This window comes from Eurosta solidaginis, chromosome X (genome assembly GCF_040869045.1).
Source record: "Eurosta solidaginis isolate ZX-2024a chromosome X, ASM4086904v1, whole genome shotgun sequence".
Classification (NCBI taxonomy): Eukaryota; Metazoa; Arthropoda; class Insecta; order Diptera; family Tephritidae; genus Eurosta; species Eurosta solidaginis.
The window spans coordinates 147,261,485-147,289,109 of NC_090324.1; the positions used below are offsets into that span (position 1 = coordinate 147,261,485).

The 27,625-nt window shown below is 37.2% G+C and overlaps 1 protein-coding gene and 1 pseudogene across 1 annotated transcript in view; one reads left to right on the plus strand and one right to left on the minus strand.

Annotated features, from left to right (window-relative positions):
• The window catches only part of LOC137235183 (uncharacterized), a 1,124,977-nt gene that overhangs the window by 327,186 nt on the left and 770,166 nt on the right, over positions 1-27,625 (minus strand). The window lies entirely within an intron of this gene.
• LOC137234709 (small ribosomal subunit protein eS4-like) overlaps positions 1-27,625 on the plus strand; it is a 35,632-nt pseudogene that overhangs the window by 6,681 nt on the left and 1,326 nt on the right.

The window sequence follows — 27,625 nt, forward strand, 5'->3', positions numbered from 1 at the left end:
ATTTAAATTTTAACAAATAATAAAAATCAACATTAAAACAAAAATACTGTTTACATAAATTTTATTTACACGTCTGCACTGCGTGACGTGGAGTTGTGTACGGTCTGTTTGTCAGTAAATGTTTGTATAAGTGAGCGGAATGATGATCGGAGTCCGTTTTATAGTTTAATCGTCTATTAGTTGGAGTATTTATAATATGCAACATCTCGAAAGTGAAGCGCTTGCTGTATTGTTGCTCTTGTTGTAGAATCTTTGTGTTGTTGAAATCTGGCTCGTGCCGGCTGTTTGCAAAGTGGGCCATAAGTGCTGTTTTGTGGTTGTTAGTTTGGTGACAATAATTATAGTCGGATTTATGTCGTGATATTCTAGTTTTTAGTTTGAACTTTGTTGTTCCTACGTATATACTTTGACATGATTCGTCGTTATTACCGTTACATGGAATTTCATACACCACATTGCATTTTTCTATTAACGGTACCGCTGATTTTGTTTGATTGAAATTTTTTTTTTTTTTTAAGTATTCGTTGGTTGGTGTGCTATTTTGATTTTTTCTTTGTCATAACATTCCGATGCAGTTAGCCGCTCTGATAATTTGGGTATATATGATACCGACTTATAGATCATGGGGTGTCTTGATATATTTTGACCGTTATTATTTTAATATTTCATTAACAATGTTTTGATTATTTTAACTGGAAAATCGTTGGTCCTTAATAAATCCATTATTTCCTTCTCTATTTCTTTATGGTACATTTCATCTGAAGTCTGTATCATCCTTCGTATACAGCCCGTTGCCGTATTCATTATCATCGACTTCGGGTGCTTGGGATTGAAGTTGATGATTCGTCCTGATGACGTCGGCTTCTTATACCATTTTAATTTTAGTTGATTGCCATATCTATTTATTACAGAGTCCAAATATACCAATTTTCCATCCTGTTCTTCTTCGATTGTGAATTTCATATGTCTATTAAAGGAGTTAAGCGCTTCGAGCGTGTTTTGAATATTATTTACGTTCACTATTGCGAATAAGTCATCGACATACTTTGTGACTAGTCGTGGTTTCTGGCCTAGTTTTCTTAATGTAGTTTCTAAAAGCTTTTACATTATTATGTCGGCTATCACTGGGGAAGATGGTGACCCCATCGGTAACCCTTTTAATTGTGTGTAAATTGTATCCTTATATTTAAAATATCGATTATCCTTAATGCAAAAAGTAACTATTTCCATAAATAATTTCTTCGGTATCTTCGTATATTGTTGTATAATTGGCCATTTTTCTGATATAACATCTACTGCTAACTGTCCGGTATGCTTGGAAAGAGTGAAACCATGTCAAAAGATATAAGTTTCTGCTCATCATTAATATAAGTGTTATTTATTCTTTCTTTTAAATTTAATGTGTTTTTGATGTTATATGTGGACTCCGCCGTTATATTTTTCAGTATATCTACAATATATTTACACAGCCCGTACGATGGTGATCCAATTACTGAATATATTGGTCTAAGGGGAACGCCACTTGTGTGTTTTGGGTAAACCATATATTCTTGGGGGTAGTGCCGTTGTTGTGGTAAGCTTATTTCTTTCCGCCTTTTGAAATAAAGTCCATTTTAAATAAATTATCTACTAGGTTATTATTCTTAATTTGTAAACGTGATGTAGGATCTTGTCGTTGTACTGTATATGTAGTCAAGTCAGATAAAATCTCCGTCATTTTATTATTATACTCGGTAATCTCCATAGCAACCGTTTTATTTCCTTTGTCAGATGTTAGTATTCTAATATTTTTATTTTTGCTCAGAAAATTCCGCGTCTGTACCACTGTATCTGTGATTGCATTATCTATTGCACTGGGTTTATGTGTTGTTGTGTGGTTCTTCACTAACAAAGAGAATTTCATACGCGCTTCTTCTTGTTGCTCTTTGTTTTGTATAGTTTTTATTAAATCTTCTCCGTCCGCTATGTATTTAAAAAGAGGAAAATTCTTATTATTGGTAGGTAGGGCGAATTTTGGTCCCTTCGCTAAGAAAGCTTTTACTTCTTGTGGTACATCTACATTTGTTTTATTTATAAACCAATCTTCATGATTGGTGTTGTTGGCAAAAAGGTTGTTGCGGTTGGCTCGCAATTTTTCGAATCAATAATCAAAACATTGTTAAGGAAATATAAAAATAATAACAGTCAAAATATACCAAGAAACCCCATGATCTATAAGTCGGTATCATATATACCCAAATTATCAGAGCGGCTAACTGCATCGGAATGTTATGACAAAGAAAAAATAAAAATAGCACACAAACCAACGAATACTTAAAAAAAAAAGTTTTTCAATCAAACAAAATCAGCGGTACCGTTAATAGAAAAATGCAATGTGGTGTATGAAATTCCATGCAACGGTAATAACGACGAATCTTGTCAAAGTATATACGTAGGAACAACAAAGTCCAAACTAAAAACTAGAATATCACAACATAAATCCGACTATAAATATTGTCACCAAACTAACAACCACAAAACAGCACTTATGGCCCACTGTGCAAACAGCCGGCACGAGCCAGTTTTCAACAATACAAAGATTATACAACAAGAGCAACAATACAGCAAGCGCTTCACTCTCGAGATGTTGCATATTATAAATACTCCAACTAATAGACGATTAAACTATAAAACGGACTCCGATCATCATTCCGCTCACTTATATAAACATTTACTGACAAACAGACAGTACACAACTGCACGTCACGCAGTGCAGACGTGTAAATAAAATGTATGTAAACAGTATTTTTGTTTTAATGTTGATTTTTATTATTTGTTAAAATTTAAATATATTATTTGTTAAAAATGTGATTTTAATTATAATTTAAATGTTTTATCTTTTTACTTGCTGGCTCGAGGTCATATAAATAAAAACACGGTGTTTTTATTTTGTGCCAATATATTTCGATTACACATCGGTAATCGTCTTCAAGGCGAACTAACAACAAACACAAAAAAATATAATGTAACAAACAATAATTTTATATTTTAATCAAAACACTTGATACCTACATTATTTCACATTCGTACTGTATAACGAGGAGTATTAAACTGTTTCTTTTTTGTTAACAAGTGTCTGTATGCTTGCGCTGTGTTATCAATATCTGTTTTGTAGTTCATACGTATGTTCGTCAGTGTATTCACTATATGTAACATTTCCAATGTATATCTCTTTTTCCATTGTTTCTCTTTTTGGACAACTGAAGCGTCGTCGAAGTTCGGAGTATGCGCCTCCCTGGCACAGTGCGCCATGATTGCTGTTTTGTGGTTATTTGTATGATTACAACTTTTGCAAGGTATTTTGTATATAACGCCACTTTTTTCTGTTTCTGGTATTAGCGATTTCGTACGATTGAAAATCCATTTTAATGTGTTGATTGGCTTGTGGGCTATTTTTATTTCCTCACTATTATAGCAATCAGATTTTGCAAGGCGCTCTGATAGTTTAGGTACATAAACTACAGATTTAAGTATTTTCGCTTTCTCTGATCTAGTTTTCACATTTTTTGAAAGAGCTCTTCTTATTAAAGTTTTAATAATGTTATCCGGAAAATCATTATCTTTTAATAATACTGTTATTTCTTTCTTAACCTCATTGTGGTAAATATTTTATGTTTGTCAACAGTCTGCCCTAAAGATGGTTACCGGTGTGTAGCCGAAATATATTGGATATAAACAAAACCATATGTGTTTTATTTAACATTGACCTAAAGCTGGCAAAATAAATAATTGTTTTAATTTTAAAGTTTAACTAATCCAAATTGTTTGGCTGGTAACCCTAATGTATATTATGTAGGAATTAAATAAAAAAATTAACATATCTATAATGGTAGAGGTTTACATAGGCCTTTCCAAACTTAGTAAAATACAATAAAATACAATACAATAAAATATATATTAGTATGTGTATATATTATAAAAATATTTAGTGCATCAAAATCAATATAAAGGTAGAGCACCAGAGTAGCATGAGACAAAATTTATAGCAACTTTACTTTAGCAACATGTCGCAAGCCATAAAAAAATGTGTCACAAGGTAAGTGATTATAATAAGAAAACTATCATGGTAATCTTTTGCTCAGAAATCGCCGCAAGTGAGATAAATTATACGTATATATGCTCGTAGAAATGTGCAGCAAGAGTATGTATGCTACAAAAAAAATGTTATGCAAAAACAATTAAAGCACTTACATAGTTTTGTTCTCGATCGATGTCATCAGGCGCCTGGTGAGATGGTCGCGGTCGAAGAGATTGCTTATCTCTCTTAGGCTGTTGAAAATTAAATATTACATTGTTTTTGTGTTTTGTTTTTCTCACTAAACAAATACTCTAACCTGCTCTTACGATATAACGATATGTAATCAAGTACACGGAGTTTTTGCAAACAAAAATTATAAATTCATTAATATATTACATATTCCTTTATTCTTGAAAAAAATAGGCTCAGATAGTGAACTAAATTTAGCTTTATATTAGTCTATTTTCTTAAACGCATCCTTTTTTTTGTATCAGATTAATAAAAATTATAAAAATATTATTACAATTAAAAAAAATTTAAATGCGAGTTTCTACAAAACTGTCCATAAATTTTAAATTTGTTCCACTTAATCTTCATTCTAAGGTTTAGCCAAAATTACACATTTTAGACTATCAAAAAAACTTGAAAAAGTGAATTTCTCAAAATGTTTCGATTTCAATAGTTTATTCGCCTTTTCCCGTGTTTGAAATTCCAGATAGAGATTATCTACTTCTGCTAGGTTCTTTTCATCCAACCCCTTAAATATAGCGTAACCCGCCGGCGTTTCGTACAAAAACAAATATTATGTTACAATACTTTTGCTGATTGCAGGAAAAAAAATATTCCTTTAGCAAACAATTTTTATCTTGGTCATCAAACCACTCTTAACTGCACAACTTCAATAAAGTTCCTTATTTAAAACAGCAATATCAATCACTTGCAAAAATTTGCAAATTCACTTTGTATATACTCTCTCCAAGCAAAATTATTTTTAAGCGTAGGAAAAGGAAAAGAAACTCTCTCTCCCCAGCGGAAGTTCGAAGTTGCTGTTTTCTCGTGCAGGTGGTTTGACATCTCTCCACTGTCAAGTTGTCAAACTTCACCAATAATGCCGTATCATTATTAGGGTTACCATCAAATGCATAGAATGATACTAAGTTTTAGAGTGGACTTTTACGGTTTCATAAGTCGCGCTCACAGCTTGTGGATTTTTGGTAGCGCAATCAGTGGAAGAGCCGAAGGGTTCATTTGGATCAATCTATGTGCTATGACGAGCATCACAATGATATTAGCCTCTCGACGTAATATGCGAACATCACAGGGCGATATCATTATCTCAACATCAATTATAATTGTGTGTTGCAGATCAACTTGTTTGTTGTATTGTATTGAACATTGGTTCGAAAAGTTCGTCACGACCAATGCTCAGTGCAACAACATAAAAATATAATTAGCGTCGATGTGCTCTGACGAACCAACAAAATTAAAGCGGTGTGAAGTTAGCCCCCCCAACTAAAAATTTTTAATTTTTTAAAATGCTAATCGTTTGATAGTCGTTTGATAATGATTGATACGCTTCTATTTTCGTTTGATAGTTATTCGTTTGTTAGAAAAAAAAAATTTAAATATATATGTGAAGCTAGCCCCCCCAACTAAAAATGTTTAATTTTTTAAAACGCTAATCGTTTGATAGTCGTTTGATAATGATTGATACACTTCGATATTCGCTTGATAGTTATTCGTTTGTTAGAAAAACAAACTTTTTTAAAATATCTATGTGAAGTTAGCCCCCCAACTAAAAATTTTTAATTTTTTTAAAACGCTAATCGTTTGATAGTCGTTTGATAATGATTGATACACTTCGATATTCCTTTGATAGTTATTCGTTTGTTAGAAAAACGAAATTTTTTAAAATATCTATGTGAAGTTAGCCCCCCAACTAAAAATTTTTAATTTTTTAAAACGCTAATCGTTTGATAGTCGTTTGATAATGATTGATACACTTCGATATTCGTTTGATAGTTATTCGTTTGTTATAAAAACGAAATTTTTTAAAATATCTATGTGAAGTTAGCCACCCAACTAAAAATTTTTAATTTTTTAAAACGCTAATCGTTTGATAGTCGTTTGATAATGATTGATACACTTCGATATTCGTTTGATAGTTATTCGTTTGTTAGAAAAACGAAATTTTTTAAAATATCTATGTGAAGTTAGCCCCCCAACTAAAAATTTTTAATTTTTTAAAACGCTAATCGTTTTATAGTCGTTTGATAATGATTGATACACTTCGATATTCGTTTCATAGTTATTCGTTTGTTAGAAAAACGAAATTTTTAAAAATATCTATGTGAAGTTAGCCCCCCCAACTAAAAATTTTTAATTTTTTAAAACGCTAATCGTTTGATAATGATTGATACGCTTTTATATGCGTTTGATAGTTATTCGTTCGTTAAAAAAAATTTAAATATCTACATATGTCAAATTGCCCCCAGTTGATAATTTTTCAGGCTCTAGAGGCCTAGGAGCTCGAAGCGATGTCTATGTCATTCTCTGGTTGATAATACGTGATAATGCAACTGGCTGCACTCCCCTCGTTGCGGCTCTTAAGTTAGAAGGGCATACACATTTTATGTAATTTTTATATATAGGAAGAAGATAAACATTAATTTCAGAGTACCTCTTATCCGTAGTTTTGATTATATCTGTTAAACGGCTTTAAATAAACCAAATAGTTTACTTTTATGTCATCAGCATCTTTATTTGATATCCGTTTTGTACAATTACATAAAAAAATTCCGGGGTCCCTAATATGGGTCTCGACACCATAGGCAATAATAATAAAAAAGACTTTAGCCGATTGTTGTTGTTGTTGTTGTAGCACTGCTCGCCCCACCTAATAGCCGCGACCGATCACAAATTGTCATCAATATCCTCTAACGGGAGTCCAAGGAAACTTGCCGTTTCAACAGGGGTGGACCATAAGGAAAGGGGTGATAAAGGCGTTGGTACCACATTACAATTAAAGAGATGGTTGGTGTCATGTGGGGACACATTGCAAGCAGGGCATACATTTTGTATGTCGGGGTTGATTCTGGATAGGTAAGAGTTTAACCTGTTACAGTATCCAGAACGAAGTTGAGCAAGAGTGACACGCGTTTCCCTGGGGAGTATGCGTTCCTCTTCTGCGAGTTCTGGATATTTTTCTTCAAGTACTGGATTCACCGGGCAATTCCCGACATAAAGGTCGGACGCCTGTCTATGGAGTTCACCAAGGACCTGCTTGTGTTTTTCCGCTTCATACGGCTGGGTTCTCAGGTGCCGTATTTCCTCAAAATGCTTACGGAGATGACTCCTTAGGCCCCTAGGCGGTGCTCGTTCGTCAATCAGATGTCTGTTGGGATGCTCAGGTTTCTGGGTATTCAACAGAAACTGTTTGGTCAGCATCTCATTTCTCTCCCTGATGGGGAGTATTCTCGCCTCATTATGCAGATGGTGTTCTGGGGACATAAGAAGACAGCCCGTGGCGATTCTGAGAGCAGTATTTTGGCAGGCCTGTAGTTTCTTCCAGTGGGTGGTTTTTAGGCTTGGCGACCATATGGGTGACGCGTAGCACGTAATCGGCTGGTTAATTGCTTTGTATGTGGTCAAGAGCGTTTCTTTATCTTTTCCCCAGGTACTGCCAGCAAGGGATTTGAGGATTTTATTACGGCTCTGAATTCTTGGAACAATTGCGGTTGCGTGCGCACCAAAATGTAGATCCTGATCAAACGTCACACCCAAGATTTTGGGGTGTAGGACAGTCGGTAGCGTAGTGCCATCGACGTGGATGTTCAATATGGTCGACATTTGGGGCGTCCATGTTGTAAATAAGGTCGCGGAAGATTTAGTCGGTGACAATGCCAGGTTTCGCGAGGCGAAAAAACTGGAGAGATCAGGGAGATAGCCGTTTATTTTATTGCATAGCTCATCGATCTTTGGGCCTGGGCCTGTAGCCATTATTGTGCAGTCATCGGCGTAGGAAACGATTGTGACTCATTCCGGTGGTGAAGGTAGCTTAGATATGTAGAAATTAAATAAAAGCGGGGATAGGACACCACCCTGTGGCACCCCTTGTTTAATTCTCCTTTGTTTTGATGTTTCGTTTCTGAATTGCACCGATGCCTGCCGACCACCCAGATAATTTGCGGTGCACCTTTTAAGACATGGGGGAAGGGTAGACCCTTCCAGGTCTTGCAGTAACGAGCCATGGTTGACCGTATCAAAAGCTTTTGATAGGTCTAACGCTACGAGTACTGTTCTATGGTGGGGATATTGATTCAAACCGCAATTTATCTGGGTGCTAATGACATTTAGCGCGGAGGTAGTGCTATGGAGTTTTCTGAAGCCATGCTGATGAGGGGCTAGCTGCATTAGCTGGTTTCCCAGGCTTTAGTAGCGGGACCACCTTGGCCATTTCCATTTCTCGGGTATGACAAAGGTGGAAAGAGACAGGTTGAAGACATGCGCTAAATATTTGAAACCCTCTTTCCCTAGGTTTTTAAGCATCGGCATGGCTATGCCGTCTGGGCCCACTGCTTTGGATGGTTTAGCGCGACCAATGGCGTCCTCAACGTCTCTAGCGGTGATGGCAATTGGTGACGCGCTGAGTTTGTGTTTATGTCTATTGGCTCTCCGTCTATCTTTGTCGACCGTAGGATGCATTATATATTGTCGGCAGAAAGCGCTCGCGCATTTTTTCGCATCCGACAGCACCTTATCGCCAAAGGCGATGGGAACTTTGTCTTTGTGCTTAGTCGGATTCGAAAGGGACTTTACGGTGGACCAAAGTTTACCTACACCGGTAGAGAGGATACAACCTCTTAGGTGCTCTTCCCATTTCGCCCGCTTGTGTTCGTCCACAAGCAATCTGATGCGTTGGTTAGCCGATTGTCATATCCAATAGGTATACAAAATTTCATGAGAATCGGTCCAGCTGTTTCGGAGGAGTATGGTAACGAAAATTGGGCCACGAGAATTTTATAAGGAGAGTTACATATGTACAAACTTACCTACAGGTTCAATTAATAAAAGAGTGTTAAAAATATTAAAATTTCATGTGAAGTTAATCCCCCAATTGATAAGTTATAATTTTTTCGAGTTGGGTACATGTATGCATATTTTTCTGAGTTTTGGTATTTTTTCATAACGAATTTTGGTCCCAAAAATAAACGCGTTGTGGCAACAATATAATGCAGTATAATTCAAAACTACATACATATATTAAAATTTAAACCTATATTTTTGCATTGATTGCTGTACCGTTAACTTCAAGTGATAGCCACGTCGGCGCCGACGAAAATCAACATACTGTAGACCATTAAGTTGAATAATTAGGGCTGATCACATTCAACACGGCGTCTACAGACTACAACCACAATAAAGATAAGCTTGGCGACAACCGTAGCCAATGTCAGGGTCAAATAGATTATATTGCACAGAGTAGTGGGTGATGAAAGCAAGTCTTTTCTGTGACGTTGTAACCGTGTGCAACTCCAGAACTTCTAGGAAAGTGAGACTATAGATAGTCATAAGTAAAGCCAACTGAATCTTAATCAGGTTATGCTACGCCTCACATTTTTAGAAATTTTACGCGCCCAACGATTTTATTTAATTGTCTGATCTATGCCATAGATTGATAAGGAGTGTCATGACTAGTACCTAGGACCTACCTAATTATTTTCTAGCTTTTCGTATTATTATTACTTCATGTAAGTATTGTTTTCAATAAAACCGTTTAACTTAAAAATTTTTTTTTTATTTTTTTATTTTCGTGTTAAAACAATGTGTTACATAGTTTTGTTTTCTAAATAATCACAAATATTTATAATTTTCAATTTACTTCATTTTTAATTTCGAAACTAGCATAACTGCACTTTCCATTTTATTTGTTGCGTCCCTCCCATAAATTGTTATCCTCGGAGCAGTTCCCTGCAGCTGCTTTGCTCCATACCCTGCTGGTTTGCTCCATACCCGTCCCAGAAAAATTTTCAACGCATTTGTGGCTCCCTGCTGTTCACGTCTAACGATGCCCCGCGGCCGACGTAGAAGCGTACCTGTGCAACACTCCAGCAGCAACCCTGCTTTGCATACTATATCTGTTGCCCGCTTTGCTGGCGCCGATCGGCGCCTCCTACTCTTACGGCCGCTCCAACCCATTACTACAATCATAGTAGCACAGTCAGGAGCAATACCGAGCATCAGCCCCCGCCCCCATCTTCCCCTATCTTTTCCAGCAAAAACACACAAGCACGTCGTGGACACAATCTCTTAGTACCTGTCCCGTTGTAACCGTGTGCAACTCCAGAACTTCTAGGAAAGTGAGACCGCCCAAGGCAGGAACTGCACTGGAGGGATGACGCAAACGTATATATTCTGTAGTTGCAAACAGTGCACAACGGGACAGGTACTAAGAGATTGTGTCCACGACGTGCTTGTGTGTTTTTGCTGGAAAAGATAGGGGAAGATGGGGGCGGGGGCTGATGCTCGGCATTGCTCCTGACTGTGCTACTATGATTGTAGTGATGGGTTGGAGCGGCCGTAAGAGTAGGAGGCGCCGATCGGCGCCAGCAAAGCGGGCAACAGATATAGTATGCAAAGCAGGGTTGCTGCTGGAGTGTTGCACAGGTACGCTTCTACGTCGGCCGCGGGGCATCGTTAGACGTGAACAGCAGGGAGCCACAAATGCGTTGAAAATTTTTCTGGGACGGGTATGGAGCAAACCAGCAGGGTATGGAGCAAAGCAGCCACGACGTGCTTGTGTGTTTTTGCTGGAAAAGATAGGGGAAGATGGGGGCGGGGGCTGATGCTCGGCATTGCTCCTGACTGTGCTACTATGATTGTAGTGATGGGTTGGAGCGGCAAGAGTAGGAGACGCCGATCGGCGTCAGCAACAGCGGGCAGTAGATATAGTATGCAAAGCAGGGTTGCTGCTGGAGTGTTGCACAGGTACGCTTCTGCGTCGGCCGCGGGGCGTCGTTAGACGTGAACAGCAGGGAGCCACAAATGCGTTGAAAATTTTTCAGGGACGGGTATGAAGCAAACCAGCAGGGTATGGAGCAAACCAGCTGCAGGGAACTGCTCCGAGGATAACAATTTATGGGAGGGACGCAACAAATAAAATGGAAAGTGCAGTTATGCTAGTTTCGAAATTAAAAATGAAGTAAATGTAAAATTATAAATATTTGTGATTATTAGAAAATAAAACTATGTAACACATTGTTTTAACACGAAAATAAAATAATTAAAAAAAAATTTTTAAGTTAAACGGTTTTATTGAAAACAATACTTACATGAAGTAATAATAATACGAAAAGCTAGAAAATAATTAGGTAGGTCCTAAGTACTAGTCATCACACTCCTTATCAATCTATGGCATAGATCAGACAATTAAATAAAATCGTTGGGCGCCGACGCAAATGCAAAAATATAGGTTTAAATTTTAATATATGTATGTAGTTTTGAATTCTACTGCATTATATTGTTGCCACAACGCGTTTATTTTTGGGACCAAAATTCGTTATGAAAAAATACTAAAACTCAGAAAAATATGCATACATGTACCCAACTCGAAAACATTATAACTTATCAATTGGGGGATTAACTTCACATGAAATTTTAATATTTTTAACACTCTTTTATTAATTGAACCTGTATGTAAGTTTGTACATATGTAACTCTCCTTATAAAATTCTCGTGGCCCAATTTTCGTTACCATGCTCCTCCGAAACAGCTGGACCGATTCTCATGAAATTTTGTGTACCTATTGGATATGACAATCGGCTAAATTCTTTTTTATTAATATTGCCTATGGTGTCGAGACCCATATTAGGGACCCCGGAATTTTTTTATGTAATTGTACAAAATGGATATCAAATAAAGATGCTGATGACATCAAAGTAAACTATTTGGTTTATTTAAAGCCGTTTAACAGATATAATCAAAACTACGGATAAGAGGTACCCTGAAATTAATGTTTATCTTCTTCCTATATATAAAAATTACATAAAATTTGTATGCCCTTCTAACTTAAGAGCCGCAACGAGGGGAGTGCAGCCAGTTGCATTATCACGTATTATCAACCAGAGAATGACATAGACATCGCTTCGAGCTCCTAGGCCTCTAGAGCCTGAAAAATTATCAACTGGGGGCAATTTGACATATGTAGATATTTAAATTTTTTTTAACGAACGAATAACTATCAAACGCATATAAAAGCGTATCAATCATTATCAAACGATTAGCGTTTTAAAAAACGAATAACTATCAAATGAATATGGAAGTGTATCAATCATTATCAAACGACTATAAAACGATTAGCGTTTTAAAAAATTAAAAATTTTTAGTTGGGGGGCTAACTTCACATAGATATTTTAAAAAATTTCGTTTTTCTAACAAACGAATAAATATCAAACGAATATCGAAGTGTATCAATCATTACCTAACGACTATCAAACGATTAGCGTTTTAAAAAATTAAAAATTTTTAATTGGGGGGGCTAACTTCACATAGATATTTTAAAAAGTTTCGTTTTTCTAACAAACGAATAACTATCAAACGAATATCGAAGTGTATCAATCATTATCAAACAACTATCAAACGATTAGTGTTTTAAAAAATTAAAAATTTTTAGTTGGGGGGGCTAACTTCACATAGATATTTTAAAAAATTTCGTTTTTCTAACAAACGAATAACTATCAAACGAATATCGAAGTGTATAAATCATTATCAAATGACTATCAAACGATTAGCGTTTTAAAAAATTAAACATTTTTAGTTGGGGGGGGGGGGGGGGGGGGGGGGGGCTAACTTCAAATAGATATTTAAATATTTTTTTTCTAACAAACGAATAACTATCAAACGAAAATAGAAGCGTATCAATCATTATCAAACGACTATCAAACGATTAGCATTTTAAAAAATTAAAAATTTTTAGTTGGGGGGGCTAACTTCACACCGCTCAAGTTTCGTCGCTTTATCTGTCTTTTGTAATGAATTATCGCACTTTTTCGGTTTTTCGAAATTTTCGATATCGAAAAAGTGGGCGTGGTTATAGTCCGATATAGTTCATTTTAAATAGCGATCTGAGATGAGTGCTCAGGAACCTACATACCAAATTTCATCAAGATACCTCAAAATTTACTCAAGTAATCGTGTTAACGGACGGACGGACGGACGGACGGACGGACGGACGGACGGACGGACGGACGGACATGGCTCAATCAATTTTTTTTTCGATCCTAATTATTTTGATATATGGAAGTCTATATCTATCTCGATTCCTTTATATATGTACAACCAACCGTTATCCAATCAAACTTAATATACTCTGTGAGCTCTGCTCAACTCAAATGAATATGGAAGTGTATCAATCATTATCAAACGACTATAAAACGATTAGCGTTTTAAAAAATTAAAAATTTTCAGTTAGGGGGGCTAACTTCGCATAGATATTTTAAAAAATTTCGTTTTTCTAACAAACGAATAACTATCAAACGAATATCGAAGTGTATCAATCATTACCAAACGACTATCAAATGATTAGCGTTTTAAAAAATCAAAAATTTTTAATTGGGGGGCTAACTTCACATAGATATTTTAAAAAATTTCGTTTTTCTAACAAACGAATAACTATCAAACGAATATCGAAGTGTATCAATCATTATCAAACGACTATCAAACGATTAGTGTTTTAAAAAATTAAAAATTTTTAGTTGGGGGGGCTAACTTCACATAGATATTTTAAAAAATTTCGTTTTTCTAACAAACGAATAACTATCAAACGAATATCGAAGTGTATCAATCAATTTCAAACGACTATCAAACGATTAGCGTTTTAAAAAATTAAAAATTTTTAGTTGGGGGGCTAACTTCACATAGATATTTTAAAAAATTTCGTTTTTCTAACAAACGAATAACTATCAAATGAATATGGAAGTGTATCAATCATTATCAAACGACTATAAAACGATTAGCGTTTTAAAAAATTAAAAATTTTTAGTTGGGGGGGCTAACTTCACATAGATATTTTAAAAAATTTCGTTTTTCTAACAAACGAATAACTATCAAACGAATATCGAAGTGTATCAATCATTACCAAACGACTAACAAATGATTAGCGTTTTAAAAAATTAAAAATTTTTAATTGGGGGGGCTAACTTCACATAGATATTTTAAAAAATTTCGTTTTTCTAACAAACGAATAACTATCAAACGAATATCGAAGTGTATCAATCATTATCAAACGACTATCAAACGATTAGTGTTTTAAAAAATTAAAAATTTTTAGTTGGGGGGGCTAACTTCACATAGATATTTTAAAAAATTTCGTTTTTCTAACAAACGAATAACTATCAAATGAATATCGAAGTGTATCAATCAATTTCAAACGACTATCAAACGATTAGCGTTTTAAAAAATTAAAAATTTTTAGTTGGGGGGGCTAACTTCACATAGATATTTTAAAAAATTTCGTTTTTCTAACAAACGAATAACTATCAAACGAATATCGAAGTGTATCAATCATTATCAAACGACTATCAAACGATTATCGTTTTAAAAAATTTAACATTTTTAGTTGGGGGGGCTAACTTCACATAGATATTTAAATTTTTTTTTCTAACAAACGAATAACTATCAAACGAAAATAGAAGCGTATCAATCATTATCAAACGACTATCAAACGATTAGCATTTTAAAAAATTAAAAATTTTTAGTTGGGGGGGCTAACTTCACACCGCTCAAAATTAATTGCTTGTGAGCGGGCGAGCGTAACTTAAAAGCCCAGGTAAGGCAATCACTAACACACCCACTTGATATTGTACAATTGTAGGTACACATTTAGGTATATATATGTAGATTAGAATACTAGGAAAACCCGCACATGCGCATAACGAAGGTGGCGCTCAACTAGTGGAACAGAGAACTACTAGATGATGTTAAGGCACAAATCATATATACATACCATGCAGAAAATCCAATGATGCAAGCTATCGCACAACCAGTATGAATGCTAAAAGCATGCAATGTATCTACTAGTGTAATTACATATCAAAAATAACAACAATACCAACAAAGGCCTAACATTTTTTTTGTATGTTTTAGCTTACAACTGTATTTAATGCTATTTAATTTGCTATTGTTTGTAATTAAGTAAATATGAAATTTTAGTTGCAATTTGCCATTGCACAAACGTAATTACCACATTATTTGTGATGTGCTTGAGTTGTGCGCCTGAAACTAGGCAACATTGTTGATTAATATTGAATGCAATTAAGCGAAAAAATATATACAATTGGGTATAAAACAAACGATTTAAAATATTTATTTATATCATTTACGATACTTTCCAGCCGGCAACAAAAAATAGAAAACTATCGGCACATGCTTGAGAGTACATTTGTCTAGCGCCTAAAAATATGCATGAATTATTTATGTAAGCATCCCGAAAATCAATAAGTATTGAATGTACTTCTTTGTATTAGAGGTTTACGCCGATCACTTTATCGGCGGCGGCGGCGTGGGCGGCGCGCCGGCTTACGCCGGTGTTCTTACTTTAAAAAGGTATCTATTTAAAAAAATAATATTTAGGAAAGGCTTTGTTTGTATGTATTCAAGGAAATCAACGTGTTGGCCATTTCGGAAAGATCCGGGGTTTTTGCCTCAAGATCTCGCAGACTATTAAAAATTTTCAGGAGTAGCTCCTTGCTGAGGGATTGTCCCTCGTTCGCTTACTCCAGAGAGGCTTCGAACCTAACCCCGGTCTTTGGAATTGGTACCTCTGCGTTGGCTGAAAAGAAATAGAGATACATAAAAAAACACTTTTGTCTATATATCTCGTGCAATGCGTTGTTTCACCTAGGGTTAACTCCTAATAATCTTCGCGAACACAATTCCTTTAAATCATTTGTGGCTCCTTGGCGGCCACGCACAAAGGCGACTTACGGTTGCTATTAATGGTCTTTTAATACTCATGATTCTCGTGGTACAGGGCGCCTCCAGGTGTTTCGGCTGTTTTTAAGAGCTATTCCCGATGTGCGAACAGTAGCAATCCCGACCACTAGACTCTACCACGCCTCCTGACCCTCACACCATATACCAGCACAGAAGCTATAGGACTGCGACTTCGAACTCATACCTTCGTTGACATCACTTTCCTAGAAGCTCTAGGTGTAGCTCCAAAGATTTTCCAACGGATGCTTTTGTTGCGCTATGCGGCCGAGCTACACCAGAGAAACACCTTGAAACGTTAGGGAGTGACTATTCGGCCAAAGATGCCGCCCTCGAAATCATAAGCAGTCTAAGGTGATGTCATTGCGTAATGGGTGAAAATCGTATAATCTTCGGCGCATCTACATAATTAAAATTTTAAAAGGACCCTAGATAAAATTTTTAAAATGTAGACCAAAATTTGCAGACGTTTCTGTTCAGAACATTGATTTCAATAGTCCTCGTTAAATCAAAACGATATTTTTGAATGAAAGTCGACCGATTTTAAGTTGAAAGATGTTAACTTCTGTTTTCCGGCCTTATGATATAAGAGCTCATTATGGATGACCGCGTAGCTTCAGTTTTCAGACTAGGTCGAGTGTCCACTACGTTAGGGTAGTAGAACACACGGTCCTTAGTTCGACTGTCTTGGGAAAGCTTTTCCTTCACCACTTTGAGTGTTCTTGCGAAGGACAAAGCCTCACCTGGTAAATATATGTGCCTACATATTCACATTTGTAAAAGGAGCCGTAACGTGTAGGTGATATTTAAACTTGGTTAATAAGCTATAATCAATGTGAATCACTCCAAGGGACTAGTTTTGGATAGGGCCGCCAACTTTAGGAAATCTCAAACCGGGAGACTTGGGTGTTGAAGGATTAAGTGTGAAAATCAAAATTAACATTTCAGACCCTATTGTATAGTTTCGCAAATAGATAACAGATGTTTGAATGTAAGCCAAAGTGATTTTTGAAACCCTTATACGTACATATATCCTCAACTTAAGTATGAGGTAAGAATTATTTCAAAGGATTGTGTATGCCCCTAGAACCTATTAAAGGATTTTGCGTCACTGATTTCGCTTATTCTTTCAGCCAATCGCAATATAAATTTTTTTTAAATCGGCACCTTTTTTGGTTAATTTGCTCTTTTTAGCAACTTGAGGACAATTTGAAAACATGTTCGCCTTGGGTCATTTTATTTGAATTCATTGTTCATTATTATTTTTTTTGAAAAAAAAAAAATATGCAAAGGGAGCATATAAATTTATTAGATACATAACTTTTCTATTAGTGTTTTGTTTTAATAACTTGGTGAATTGGGTGATGCAAAGTCCGTGTTAAGCTGACATCGAAAGCGCCTGTTTTTTTTTTTAATTAACTTTTGAACAGTTAGAAAGATTTAAATTTCGCAATTAGCTTCTTATAACTGGCAGTGATTCGCATCCGTTGACACCACTTTCGACCATATCCGACCAATTTTCGACATGAACAATAAATGGCCTAAACAGTTTTAAACGAGTAGAAAATATAGTGACGCGCCGGACGCCGCCGCCGCCGCGCCGATATTTTTACATTCGGCGGCGGCGTGCGAAAAACGACCCTAATCGGCGGCGGCGTATATCTCTACTTTGTATATATTTCTGCTTTAAACAGGAAATGAAAATTATTTTAAATTTTCATATACAAACTGATATATAACATTTTACAGAAAAATGGCAGTTTCTTTTGTTTTTTTTTAATTTCGTTAATAATGTTTTTTTCTGCTTTCGATATATAACGAAAAAAACATTTATGTATCTCGTAACTGAACCTATACAAAGCAATCTCAAAATATTTTAAAAAATTCAAAAACTCGCCAGCGTGAACTTGCTGGGTAAGCTTCTCAGATCTAGCATGATCAGATAGAGTGATGCTCTAATTTTTATAGACAGCGATATGGCTCTAAGCTAAGTGGCAGGGGGAGAGGAGATGTCTTTCCAAGGGACCTAGGTCTCCAATCCTCCCTCAGACTACCAATTACTGTAGAATATCCAGCAGAAGTATCTGCCCTAATAGAAGCCGCAGGATAGGAACACAGAATACATCGGCAACAAAATCGACAACCAGACAGCTATCAAAATCCTTGGCATGTTCCCGTTTAGTTCTAAGCTAACTCTAAACCGTCGCTTCAGTCACTTCAAGAAATATTCCAACAGAAGCTAGTACACCTCACGTGGGTCAAAGGAACTGCATTGCACAAGAGTTTGCCAGACATGTTACGACCATGCAGATTTTTCCCGACAAATACGCGTAGGATCGTTCCTTTTGCCAAACTAGTCTTCATCTGTCCTTTTTTTTGTTCTTTTTTACAAGAAACTGGTAGATTTTTTTTGCTGTATTCGAGATATAGTAGATTTCGATCATATAATAACAGTCCCAACCCGGATCGGATTACCAAGAACAATCTCTGTCCGTATTTAAGATGAGATAGCCTAGATACGCCAGGGGAAAGAGGGCGAAGCACCCGACAGAAAAAAGTACCAAGCTCGAACCCTAAGAGGAGGATTTGGGGAAATATAAAATTTTAGCTTTGGTTGTTTGCTACAAAACGATCGAAAGTTACGTAGATGATTTATTTATGGTTGACGCAAATTTTGAATCAACTTTTTATACCAGTACGAATTTATGCTGGTATATTCCTGTTTTTTTTGTGAAGCAAATGTGGATGGCGTGATCCATGACGGTATTTCTCATCTCTCGATTCAAGTACAGAAGTCATTGTCTGATCTGACTGTACAAAAGTATGATAAGAAGAAAAGAAAATAAGAACAATGTCTAATGGGAAGATCAGGCGATGATGCCGTTTGACCTATACCTAAGGAGAGAAGATATGGAAAACGGGAAAACTCCCGGTAGAAGCAAAGGCTTTGAAGGCGTAGGCCAAAGATTAAGTCGGCGAGTTTTGAATTGAAGTTTGGATGGTGAACGTCGTCGGGCTTAGCGCAACGCATACCGCTAGCAAACCTGAAAGTAAAGAAACTATTTTTCCAAAAAATTCACGAATTCAACTGCAGGTTGATCAAAATCAAGTTTTCAAGTCGAAATAGCTTTAAAATGGTGAAATGGTGTTAGACCCAAAGTTTATTGTCATCGTTATAAATAATTGGGCAGTTGAATATTTAACGTTTGAGTGAAAATGGTTTTCAATACTTAACAGTAAAATACAGAACGTGTCCAGTTACATTAAAGGGAGTCTATGTTGCTGTGTCAAAATAATTTGATTGTGAAAAACTGAAAAATCAAATACCAAGTGAGGTTTTTGCCATTTATCTCGTATTTAAATTATAAGAAAACCAGAAATTTTATTTACTGAATTGGTAAAGTGAAAAGTGCATTGCATCAACTGCGAGTTATTGGAAAAAATACTATAAATCGAAATAACAAAAAAATTACGTTGAATTGTAAACGCGTTTGAGTGCATTTATGTCTTGAGAACATTTGGAAAATTGGCAATAGAAAATGGGCACCAATGGATGACATCTAAAAGCAGTTTGAAAGAAACATAGTTGGAACAAACACATCACAAGCATTCCATGTGTTTTTTTTTATCATGAAACTCCTATTAATGGTTGTTGTACCACAAAAAGGCAGTTTTGAAGTAGACATCGCTGAACTCATCAACCGCCTACACAGTGACTATATGATGAAGGCGATTTAATGTCCGTGTCTGGAATTGTACAATATGCATATGTCATACTAAATGATAAAAGCGAGCGTGCGGAAAAGAATAGAATTTTGTAAAAACTGAAACTAAACCTTGATGTATTAAATGAATAAAGAGGCCAATGAGCCCACCTAACTTTAGAAAAAGTGAAACGAAAAATAAGAAGGAAATTTGAATAAAATCATCACGCGGGTGAAGGATCAACCGCAACATATATCAACCCTCCAATGCCGAGATTCCTAACAAACGTCGAGATGGTCAACATATTGCTTTCCCGAAAATTTAGATTTAGAGTTAAATAATTTTAATGCTGTTTCACTGAATTTTCTATGGAAAATATCTAGTGCAATATGAATGCGAATGTAGAGTAGGGTGGTAACAATTTTCTTTGTCCGTCTCACGATTATTCCGTGATAGTTTTTTTTGCAATTGTTAGAATTTAAAAAGAAAATTTCATATAAACTAGCATTTTCGGTATAAAATTTTAAGTGTTGATCTCATAGTAAATACCGGAAATGGGCTCGCCCTCTTAAGTTCGTTAGTACATGTTTTTTGTATAATTAAAACCATTAGATTTACTAGTGATGCCTAAATAGGCATTCTAACATGTTTCCAGTGTAATTTCCAAATTAATTGCAGCACTAGCAGACATGGTCGCTAGACATGATACATCGAACTTACAACATTCTCATCATCGTCGCTGAGCTCACCGTCGCATCGATGGAGACCAAGTAAGTAGAAAGAAAAACAAGTTATAATTCAATTACATACATATTGTATTTTTTTTATAGTAGAAACATTTGTAGACATGTTAGATTAGGCAAATATATGTCATTCTATGGGTAATAATTAGGTGAAAATGTCCCTTTTTGCCTTGACATTTTGACCCGCGATTTAAAATCTAAGTTTGATTGCGTTTGGTCATAAAGTTAACACACTCACAACCTGTTTCATTTACCTGTGGGCACCTGTTTAGCACCAAAATCGAGTTGATAACTCAAAACATAGCCCATATATTGAGGGAATTTGCAACTAATAAGATTTCCCAAAGAAATTTACGAATGTTTGAAATTAAAATTTATATAAGTATATATAAAGCTATTATTATAAACGGACCAAACCATCTTACTTACTTACTTAATTGGCGCTTAACCGTCTAAACGGTTATGGCCGTCCAACAAGGCGCGCCAGTCGCTCCTTCGCTCCGCCAACCAGCGCCAATTGGTCACACCAAGGGAGTTTAAATCGTTTTCCACCTGGTCCTTCCAACGGAGTGGGGGCCGCCCTCTACCTCTGTTTCCATAGGCGGGTTCCGATAGAAACACTTTCCATCGAGAAACACAAACCATCGAGAGCTCGTATATTCGAATATTAAATATATCGATTAATTATATATCTTTTAATCTTAGGAAGTAATTGGCTTTTGAATAAATTGATAAAAATACCTAAATACTGAGAATAGGATGGATTATTTTTTTTTGTTATATTCTTGCCTTCAAATTACTTGATCTAATAATGTTGGTTATTACTATTATTTCAATAAATCTAAGCAATCTTTGTAGTGTAAACTAAAAATGGATTCCTGATTCTTTTATTCTGATGACGAAATGTAGGGACAGGTTAGTATACCAGGTATAAATGTTTTTCTTGGGTTAATGTACGTAAAGTCAGGGTACATTAACAAGTTGGGTGGGTAAAGACGAGGGGGAAAATGCCATCTTTCCGATCCCTCCGTCGCTGGTTGCAATGAACCTTTTTGATTCCGCTGTTGTAATAAATTATTTTTGTTTCGCTGGTTTTTTTTTTTTTGTATTTTTATCTCCGTTCATGAGGTAAGTAGTGTTAAATACCCTGCATACAAATTTTGTATCGTACGAATTTCGCTGTATGTGACCGAGAAAAGCCCACTCCCATTTCCCTGAGCCAGACCGTAGCATAGCAAGGTATACAGACCCGTCTCGGAAGCATGCGCCTGACCCTTTTTCATTAGGAAACGGCAGTATTCGGGAGAAGTTCGTTACAGTGCCATGTTAGAATCTACTATATTTGTTGCATTTTTAAAGCAACTTTGATTTGTTTTTAGTATTCATCCGTGGGATCCTCTCCTATTCTACGACATTTCTTTTCCTTTATGGGTTCCTCGGTTTTGGCTATATATTCCACTTTTCCGACAGTGGTGTTTCCTTTGTCCGCTTTCGTTGTGACAATATTGTTTTTCCTTAGTTTTTGCCGTAGGTTCTTTATTGTGTTCTATTCCGCATTAGCTGTTTGTCCTTCCTGTGCTTTCACCTCCTTTTTTATTAATTCCCTGCACATGTGTCTTGCATGCTCCTGTTCCTCCTGTGGTATCAATGATATTGCGATCTCCGCATCTACAATCGCCCGCTCCGTTTTTTTACTGTATTTTGGTCCATGATATTGTGCTTAAGGCCCTTTTCGGGAAGTCGTGCCTCTTCCTTGGTAATGACCACTGTTTTGAGGTTAACGAACTTGTTATGAAACTGTTGAGTTTTCTGGTTTTGGTTACACTCTCGTCGTCCTGCCAATTTGTCCAATTTCCGGTTCAGCGATATGTACTTTTGTTGTAGGTCCTGATCAGCTTCTGTCTTTATGTGGTCGAAGCATTCCATTAATACAGTCGTAGGTAGCTGTTCTGCCAATCTTTAACTAATAGGTTATAACTCGGCATTTATCTAAATCTTCTTGGAGTAAAAGCTTTCCAACTTATATTTTATGTATTTTCAGTAGGCGTCGCTTGTAGATTGTTATTAGTCCGTTCGCGTTCTAGTTAAAAGCCTGACGAGCATTAACTGACTTATTTTGTTTTGTTGATTTTCCGACAGGGTGGATAAATGATGTATATTGGAATGATTTTCCGTCATCCCTTGTCAAATTTGGCGAGACAAACCGGTTTCGGCGTTGTGCCATTATCAGTGTCGATTTTCGTTTTGATTTGTTTTTGTCGTTTGCCCTGTATTTATAGTTCATAGGTACATGAACAGGTAGTGTCAAAATTAATGCTTGTGTTTTTTTACGAGGAGGAAGCATCGAGAGCCTCATAGTTAGTGTGGGACTTTAACCGCACTAAACCTCCTCCTACCTCCTACTAAACCCCCTACCATTTACAGCCCGGTACTACCGTGAAATATTCCGTTGGGATGTAGGTTGAGCACTAAGCTCTACGTCTGTCGGGGTCGCCTTGCTGTACTTTGATAGTCCCGCGGTATAGTTAAAGCTGGGACTGGCACGTCCTGCTTATTACCTCAATGTGCTTGACAAATAAGATATCCAAGCATACCTTAACACTGTGCATACAGTGCTTGTGACATGTTTCTGCATTCGACTACTTGGGTTTTTTTGTTTTTTTTTTTATTTTATTTTTTTTATATGTATATATGTAAATACAATTTATTTTTTTTTGTTTGTTTTTTTCTTTTAATTTTAATAGGTATTTTTTCCCCACAATACGTATCGACGGCTTTTCTCGTACTTTCACCGGTTGCAGAGGCCATGTCTCCAATGTGTGTATAAACCCTTATTACATGTGAGACGTTTCCACTCTTACTCGTTGTTTCTACAGTTGGAGGGGCCTTGTCTCCAACCCGTAGGTTTGTCGTTACGTATGTGCTGACTGCTTCTGGTCACACAGTTGAAGAGGCAGTGTCTCCAATCCGTGCTTTATTCCTTCATCTGGGGCAGTATTCGAACGGTTGAAGGGGCCTTGTCTCCAATCCGTCGCCTGGTTTACTATTTCATTACCTACATATATTCCGGTCTTTTATTATTTTATCATTCTGACGCCGCTAATTGAACGGAGGCCTTGCATCCAATACGTACTCAGCTCGATCCCCTCCACCTTTGCCGTGTGTTCTCCAACCACCAAACTCGACTGTTCAACGTTCGCTGCTGCGCCGGAGCTTTTCCAGACTTCGTAGACACTTCATTATTTTCCCTATTACATCGCATACCGTGGACCATTTTACCTTGCTTTGTAGCATGAATCCAACAATCGTTTCAGGAGTGTAATCCTCTCCAAAAATTCTTCGTAGTTTGCATCTCGAGCTATAGAACCTAAGACACTCGAAATATACATGGCAAACTTCTTCTACTGTATCGCCACCACAGTGATCGCATATGTTGTTAGGCTCGTGATTGAATCGGTGCAAATATTCCTTAAAGCATCCGTGACCACTCAGAAACTGTGTGAGGTAGCAATCTACCTCGCCGTGCTTTCTAGATATCCATATATTAATATCTGGCATACATCGGTGTGTCCAGCATCCCTTTGTTGAGGTATTCCACCTGAGCTGCCAGTTCTGCACGCTTAGCTCTCATGCTTCATCACGTGACTTTTGATCCTGATAAATCGTCGCTGCTTCTTTCGCTAATATATCTATAGGACATATTCCTTCGATGATTAGTGTTGCGTTGTCAGAGACAGTTTTAAAGGCGCTACAAACGCGTAGTAGACACAGGCGGTTAGTTGACTTTACCGCGCGGAAGTATGATTTATACTTCGAGGCCTGATGCGAAACAGTAGCCCCGTAAAGTATTTGGGTTTTTACAACGCCAGCAAGAAGTTGACGCCGTCGTTGCTTTGTTCCTCTTGCATTTATCATTATCCTAGATAATGCTGCTACGGATTTTGCTACATTTTCATTGGCATACTCTAATTATCTTTTGAATGACAACTTCCTATCTTTCACAACCCCCAAGTAATTGCAGGCAGGGTGTCGACGTCATAGCGGCCGATTCTTTTAGTGACCTGCTCCACCCTCTTCCTACTTGATAGGAGTACAGCCTCTGTTTTTTGTTCCGCCAGCTGCAGTCTATTTTCCGTAAGCCACAATTGAACAATCGCTATGGTTGCATTAGATTTGGCGCATATTTCGCCCAGGTTCTTGGCCGTGACTACCAATGCGATATCGTCCGCGAAGCCGATAATTCTCACCCCATTGGGTACCTTGAGGCGCAATACTCCGTCGTACATAATGTTCCAAAGCGGAGGGCCGAGCAGAGAGCCTTTGGGAACACCGCCTTTGACGTGAACCTTTTCTACTCCAGCAGCCGTTTCATATTCCAGCACTCTACCTTCAAAGTAGCTGCGAATGATCCTACGCATGTAAAGGGATTTGCCTATCCTGTCAGCGTGTCTAGAATTTTCGCCCAATTAGCAGTGTTTAAGGCATTTTTCACATCTAAAGTAACGATAAGGCAATATTCCTTAGAGCCATCGATTGCCACTTATGGCCTCTTGTGCCACTTTCTTCGCCATGTTCGCAGCTTGGATGGTAGATCTTCCTTTCCTAAATCCAAACTGGTTATCGGAAATATCTCTCACATCTTCGATATTTTTTCGAGTCGATTATAGAGGACTCGCTCCAGAACTTTACCGGCGGAGTCGAGCAGGCAAATGAGCCTATAGCTAGATGGCTCCGCCGTATTTTTACCAGGCTTTGGCAGCAGTACCAACTTTTTTCGTTTCCATATTATAGGAAATGTCCCCTCAGCCAAGCATGCATTGAATAGTTTCGCAAATGTTGGCGTGTTATAAGTGAGAGCTAGTTTGAGTGTTCTGTTTGGTACCCCGTCTGGGCCAGGAGACTTGCGGTCTTGCAGTCTATTAACCGCTTGAAGGACCTCGACGACGGTAACCTCATCAAATGAGTGTAGTGCTGCGCATGATGTGGGAGAAACTAGCCCCCTTTGCGTGGGAAATAAAGTATCTACCACATTTCTAAGAAAAGACGGGCATGTTGGCATCGCCTCTCCTTTTTGTTTTAATTTTTTAAACATCAATTTATAAGCTGTGCCCCAGGGGTCATTCTCGACGTCGTCGCAAAGCTTAAGAAAATATTCGCGCTTACTATATTTTATTGATCTTTTAAGTGCGAGTCGCGCTCTTTTGTGGGTAGTTCTCCACTCTAGGAAGTCAGGCTTCCCTCTAGCTCGTTGATAGCGCCTCCTGGCCTAATTACACTCTCTCCTTAGGGAGTGTATGCGCTCGTTCCACCAAAATGTGGAACCATGTTGTTTGCGCTTGGGCTTTCTAGTCATTGACGCATCGTATGCTGATCTAATATCCGCCATTAATTTATTCGCAATTTCTTTAGCACTTCCTCTATGTTCGACTGTTGGCAACATTATCTTGAATATGTCGGGGTATTGATGCTTGTGTAAGTTAACCCGTTGTGGGTTTAAAACTTAAAAAAAAAATATTTTTTGCCGACTTATGCCGGTTTTTGCACTTTATTGGGTTTTCACGAGCAAAATACAACTGAACCTAAAACTATGTTCGTATGGCCTTTTATTAATTCTTAGCGACGGCCCAATTGCAGCGGCGTCGCATCGTTGTTAGTATTTTCATATGTTGCAGTGTTATCGTATCGCTGCCAATGTTCCCATCCGCTGGTGACGCGCGGTTGGCGATTGTTGGATGCGCGTGTAGAAATATGAAGCTAAGGTATGCGCGGTAGTGGCAGTGCGAACTAGGTTCCCACGGACCGGTATTGAGGCATCAGCATTTATCCCGGATGCGCGTTTTGTAACTGGAGCGAAGAATGCAGGTAGCTTATTTTGTTGATATCGCATCACCTTGTAATGTTCCCATGATATGAATATGCTATTCAGCGTTTATCGCATACACGTGTGCTGCGATGTGACTAGAGAATGCATTCAACCTACTATGTGAATATTTGTGAAGTCCTCCCCTCTTAAAGACGGTTGTCCTCGATCGTCTGAAAAATTTGAAAAGTCATTACTTCGGGCACTGGGACTTGAACTTGCCTGGTTGCTTCTTGGCTCTGGTTGCCTTGAGTGATGGATTGTAATGGTTGCTCTGTAGGTTTATTTGTTTTCTTCCAGCAGTGCTTCCTGAAGCTGGCAATGACAAGAATAACTAGGATTATGGTCATCCCTGAGAATATTCGGTTGGCCGTGTTTTCTGCTCGGAGGGACTGCATTTTTAGAGTGTTGTTCAAATGCAACTCGCTAAGGGCTTCGAGTGACAAAAGTTTGGTAAAGCTCTCCTCCCTTGGATTTGGCTATGCTATTGCTGGCATCACCCTTAGAGGAGGTGTTTCGAAATTCCTATAAGTTCTGCCGTAACTATTACCGTCTCGTTTTTGAGGTTCAATATATAGGTTCCATTTATTTTGCGCATATCGCCGCTGATACTTATATTGCCATGGTAATCATTAAGGAATAGTATTCCTGGGTCAATTAGCTCGTCTCTTGGTATATGGAGGCAATTTATCATGGGGCACGAAGAATTAAGGCTTTTAATTAGGTTGGTTATACAAAAGTAATTTTTTAAATCTAACAATTCATCTTGCCTACAAATGCTAATTGAGTTTTATTTTTTACAATTAATTTTTATTCCGAATATTTCTTCTTTATTTTGAATAATATTATTAAATTTGAAATTAATCATTATGTACAAATGCGTGGTGGCAACGGCGCGCACCCACGTATTTGTTATAGATTTATTAAGGCGAAAAAAGGGAAGAAAATAAGAACACCAAAAGGTTTCGTGTTAATAAAAAAGGAATTCACAGTGTGTTTTTATTTAAAGTATATACGTACAACAAGTGTTAAGAAAGATTTTAACAAGTGTTGTGAAAGTTAAAATATTAAATATATTTGTATTTAATTTACACTTACGTGAACGTGGGATAACGTGTTCCTTCGCTGGCTGCTGGATTCAAAGTGGACGAGCCTCTTTGCGACATGAGCCGATGAACCCACGATACAGCTCCTTCGTTGGGTTTCCCGGCAACAAAGTTGCTATACCGCGGGCTCACAGGCGTAAAAATCTAAGATACATACGTACTACCA